This window comes from Macaca thibetana, unplaced genomic scaffold (assembly GCF_024542745.1).
Source record: "Macaca thibetana thibetana isolate TM-01 unplaced genomic scaffold, ASM2454274v1 unplaced_scaffolds488, whole genome shotgun sequence".
In the NCBI taxonomy this organism is placed as follows: Eukaryota; Metazoa; Chordata; class Mammalia; order Primates; family Cercopithecidae; genus Macaca; species Macaca thibetana.
The window spans coordinates 1-4,831 of NW_026089277.1; the positions used below are offsets into that span (position 1 = coordinate 1).

Genomic DNA, 4,831 nt, shown 5'->3' on the forward strand with positions numbered 1-4,831 from the left:
TTATAAATATGAACAAGTATGATGTGTCAATTAGAATTTTTTTTTTCTTTTTTTTTTTTTTTTTTTTTTTTTTTTTGAGATGGGAGTCTGGGCTCTGTCGCCCGGCTGGTGTGCAGTGGCGGTCTCAGCTCACTGCAAGCTTCCGCCTCCCAGGTTTACGCCATTCTCCTGCCTCAGCCTCCGGAGTAGCTGGGACTTACAGGTGGCCCGCCACCTCGCACGGAGTTTTTTGTATTTTTTAGTAGAGACGGGGTTTCACCGTGTTCGCCAGGATGGTCTCTGGATCTCCTGACCTCGTGATCCGCCGTCTAGGCCTCCAAAGTGCTGGGATTACAGGCTTGAGCCACCGCGCCCGGCTAGAAATATTTTTAAAGAATGAAGGAAACAGATTTTTTAAGATGAAGAAAGATAAATAACCTGACTTGGCTGAATGCCCCGTGTGGTCTCGCAGTCTCCAGTAGGCTCTTCTCCTGGTCACATGAATGCAAGGCAAGAGTCCTTTGGAGCGTAAAAAAAATTAAAACAAAGCAATGGCAAATCCATCTTAAAGCCCCGTCTCCAAAATTATGTATTACATTCCACCCCATTTTATTGGACAATGCAAATTAACACTACCATCTGGAGTAGAAAATAAGCTCGAATTCTTGGATGGAAGGAATTATAAAGAATCGTGGCCGTTTTTGGTATCTACCATAGGGAAGAAAGATGGGATGCTAAGATAACAAAATGTGTATTCTTAGGTTGAGATCCTAAATTATAGTGGGGGCATACTGCTTTAGGCTCTGTGGATGACTAAATTAATTTCAAACATATAATGCTTTACTGTGAAATGCCACAGCCTGAAAGGATCATTGTTTAATTTTATGTAATTACAATACTTCTTATACCCCTTCAATAAAAGTAAAAATTATCGAGGGCTGGCAATCAGTTGCTGAGAGGTGGAAGGAGTAGCTCTCTGCAGTGTGTTAGCTCAGTTCCCAACAGGACAGTGCCTCTCCGTGGTGTGTTAGCTCAGTTCCCAACAAGACAGTACCTCTCTGCAGTGCGTTAGCTCAGTTCCGAACAGGACAGTGCCTCTCCACGGTGTGTTAGCTCAGTTCCCAACAGCACAGTACCTCTCCGTGGTGTGTTAGCTCAGTTCCCATAAGCACAGTACCTCTCCGCAGTGCGTTAGCTCAGTTCCGAACAGGACAGTGCCTCTCCGCGGTGCGTTAGCTCAGTTCCGAACAGGACAGTGCCTCTCCGCGGTGCGTTAGCTCACTTCCGAACAGGACAGTGCCTCTCCGCGGTGCGTTAGCTCAGTTCCGAACAGGACAGTGCCTCTCCGCGGTGCGTTAGCTCAGTTCCGAACAGGACAGTGCCTCTCCGGCGTGTGTTAGCTCAGTTCCCAACAGCACAGTGCCTCTCCGCGGTGTGTTAGCTCAGTTCCCAACAGCACAGTGCCTCTCCGCGGTGTGTTAGTCAGTTTCCCATAAGCACATAGTACCCTCCCCTCCGCGGTTGTGTTAGCTCATTTCCCAACAGCACAGTACCTCTCCGCGGTGTGTTAGCTCAGTTCCCAACAGCACAGTACCTCTCCGTGGGTGTGTTAGCTCAGTTCCGAACAGGACAGTGCCTCTCTCCGGGCGTGTGTTAGCTCCAGTTCCGAACAGGACAAGTGCCTCTCCGTGGTGCGTTAGCGCTCAGTTCCCAACAGCACAGTGCCTCTCCGCGGTGCGTTAGCTCAGTTCCGAACAGGACAGTGCCTCTCCGCGGTGCGTTAGCTCAGTTCCCAACAGCACACACTACCTCTCCGCGGTGTGTTAGCTCAGTTCCCATAAGCACAGTACCTCTCCGCGGTGTGTTAGCTCAGTTCCCAACAGGACAGTACCTCTCTGCGGTGCGTTAGCTCAGTTCCGAACAGGACAGTGCCTCTCCGCGGTGCGTTAGCTCAGTTCCGAACAGGACAGTGCCTCTCCGTGGTGTGTTAGCTCAGTTCCGAACAGGACAGTGCCTCTCCACAGTGCGTTAGCTCAGTTCCCAACCCAACAGCACAGTACCTCTCCGCGGTGCGTTAGCTCAGTTCCGAACAGGACAGTACCTCTCCGTGGTGTGTTAGCTCAGTTCCGACCAGCACAGTGCCTCTCCATGGTGCGTTAGCTCAGTTCCGAACAGCACAGTGCCTCTCCGTGGTGTGTTAGCTCAGTTCCGAACAGGACAGTGCCTCTCCGCAGTGCGTTAGCTCAGTTCCGAACAGGACAGTGCCTCTCCGCGGTGCGTTAGCTCAGTACCCATAAGCACAGTACCTCTCCGCGGTGTGTTAGCTCAGTTCCCAACAGGACAGTACCTCTCCGCGGTGCGTTAGCGCCTCAGTTTCCGTCAGGACAGTGCCTCTTCCGCGGTGCGTAGCTCAGTTCCCAACAGCACAGTGCCCTCTCCGCAGTGCGTTAGCTCAGTTCCCATAAGCACAGTACCTCTCTGCGGTGTGTTAGCTTAGTTCCCAACAGCACAGTGCCTCTCCGCGGTGTGTTAGCTCAGTTCCGAACAGCACAGTACCTCTCCGTGGTGTGTTAGCTCAGTTCCCAACAGCACAGTGCCTCTCCGCAGTGCGTTAGCTCAGTTCCCAACCCAACAGCACAGTACATCTCCGCGGTGCGTTAGCTCAGTTCCGAACAGCACAGTACCTCTCCGTGGTGTGTTAGCTCAGTTCCGACCAGCACAGTGCCTCTCCCATGTGTGCGTTTTAGCTCAGTTCCGAACAGGACAGTACCTCTCCGCGGTGCGTTAGCTCAGTTCCGAACAGCACAGTACCTCTCCGCGGTGCGTTAGCTCAGTTCCGAACAGGACAGTGCCTCTCCGTGGTGCGTTAGCTCAGTTCCCAACAGCACAGTGCCTCTCCGTGGTGCGTTAGCTCAGTTCCGAACAGGACAGTACCTCTCCGTGGTGCGTTAGCTCAGTTCCGAACAGGACAGTGCCTCTCCGTGGTGCGTTAGCTCAGTTCCCATAAGCACAGTGCCTCTCCGCGGTGCGTTAGCTCAGTTCCCATAAGCACAGTACCTCTCCGCGGTGCGTTAGCTCAGTTCCGAACAGTACAGTGCCTCTCCGCGGTGCGTTAGCTCAGTTCCCAACCCAACAGCACAGTACCTCTCCGCGGTGCATTAGCTCAGTTCCGAACAGGACAGTGCCTCTCCGCGGTGTGTTAGCTCAGTTCCGAACAGCACAGTACCTCTCCGTGGTGTGTTAGCTCAGTTCCCAACAGCACAGTGCCTCTCCGCGGTGCGTTAGCTGAGTTCCGAACAGCACAGTGCCTCTCCGTGGTGCGTTAGCTCAGTTCCGAACAGGACAGTACCTCTCCGCGGTGCGTTAGCTCAGTTCCGAACAGGACAGTGCCTCTCCGCGGTGCGTTAGCTCAGTTCACATAAGCACAGTACCTCTCCGCGGTGCGTTAGCTCAGTTCCGAACAGGACAGTGCCTCTCCGTGGTGTGTTAGCTCAGTTCCGAACAGCACAGTACCTCTCCGCAGTGCATTAGCTCAGTTCCCATAAGCACAGTACCTCTCCGCGGTGCGTTAGCTCAGTTCCGAACAGCACAGTACCTCTCCGCAGTGCATTAGCTCAGTTCCCATAAGCACAGTACCTCTCCGCAGTGTGTTAGCTCAGTTCCGAACAGCACAGTGCCTCTCCGTGGTGCGTTAGCTCAGTTCCCATAAGCACAGTACCTCTCCGCAGTGCATTAGCTCAGTTCCCATAAGCACAGTACCTCTCCGCGGTGCGTTAGCTCAGTTCCCATAAGCACAGTACCTCTCCGCAGTGCATTAGCTCAGTTCCCATAAGCACAGTACCTCTCCGCGGTGCGTTAGCTCAGTTCCGAACAGGACAGTGCCTCTCCGCGGTGTGTTAGCTCAGTTCCCATAAGCACAGTACCTCTCCGTAGGTGTGTTAGCTCAGTTCCGAACAGCACAGTACCTCTCCGCGGTGTGTTAGCTCAGTTCCCATAAGCACAGTACCTCTCCGCGGTGCGTTAGCTCAGTTCCGAACAGGACAGTGCCTCTCCGTGGTGCATTAGCTCAGTTCCGAACAGGACTGTGCCTCTCCGCAGTGTGTTAGCTCAGTTCCCAACCCAACAGCACAGTACCTCTCCGCGGTGTGTTAGCTCAGTTCCCAACAAGACAGTACCTCTCTGCAGTGCGTTAGCCTCAGTTCCGAACAGGACAGTGTCTCTCCACGGGTCCGGTGTGTTAGCTCAGTTCCCAACAGCACAGTACCTCTCGTGGTGTGTTAAGCTCAGTTCCGAACAGGACAGTGCCTCTCCGTGGTGCGTTAGCTCAGTTCCCAATAGTCAACAGTACCTCTCACAGGTGCGTTAGCTCGTGTTTCCGAACAGGACAGTGCCTCTCCGCGGTATGTGTGTTAGCTCAGTTCCGAACAGGACAGTGCCTCTCTGCTGCGGGTGCTGTTGGAGCTCAGTTCCCAACAGCACAGAAGCTCTCCGCGGTGTGTTAGCTTCAGTTCCCATAAGCAACAGTACATCTAACGCGGTGCGTTTTTAGCTCAGTTCAAAACAGCACTCGAGTACCTCTCCGCGGTGTGTTAGCTCTGTTCCCAACAGCACAGTACCTCTCTGCGGTATTTGTTGTGTTTGCTCAGTTCCCATAGCACAGTACTCTCCGTGGTGTGTGTTCTGTTAGCTCAGTTCCGAACAGGACTGGCCTCTCCGTGCGTGCGTTAAGCTCGTTCCCATAAGCACTAGTACCTCTCCGCAGTGCATTAGCTCAGGTTCCCAATAAGCACAAGTACCTCTCCGCGGGTCTCGTGCGTTAGCATCAGTTCCGAACAGGACAGTGCCTCTCCGT

The 4,831-nt window shown here is 53.3% G+C and overlaps 1 long non-coding RNA gene across 3 annotated transcripts; it reads right to left on the bottom strand.

Annotated features, from left to right (window-relative positions):
- Nucleotides 1-923: 923 nt before the first annotated feature.
- Nucleotides 924-4,173, bottom strand: LOC126947450 (uncharacterized). Of its 3 annotated transcripts, none has more exons than XR_007723084.1 (4): nucleotides 4,114-4,173; nucleotides 2,286-2,326; nucleotides 1,830-1,870; nucleotides 924-992 (listed from the first exon to the last, which is right to left on the bottom strand). It is a non-coding gene; the product is annotated as an uncharacterized LOC126947450 (long non-coding RNA). The 3 variants fall into 3 exon arrangements; XR_007723085.1 differs by lacking the exon at nucleotides 924-992 and adding an exon at nucleotides 1,515-1,573; XR_007723083.1 differs by lacking the exon at nucleotides 924-992 and having other exon boundaries at nucleotides 1,811-1,870.
- Nucleotides 4,174-4,831: the final 658 nt, after the last annotated feature.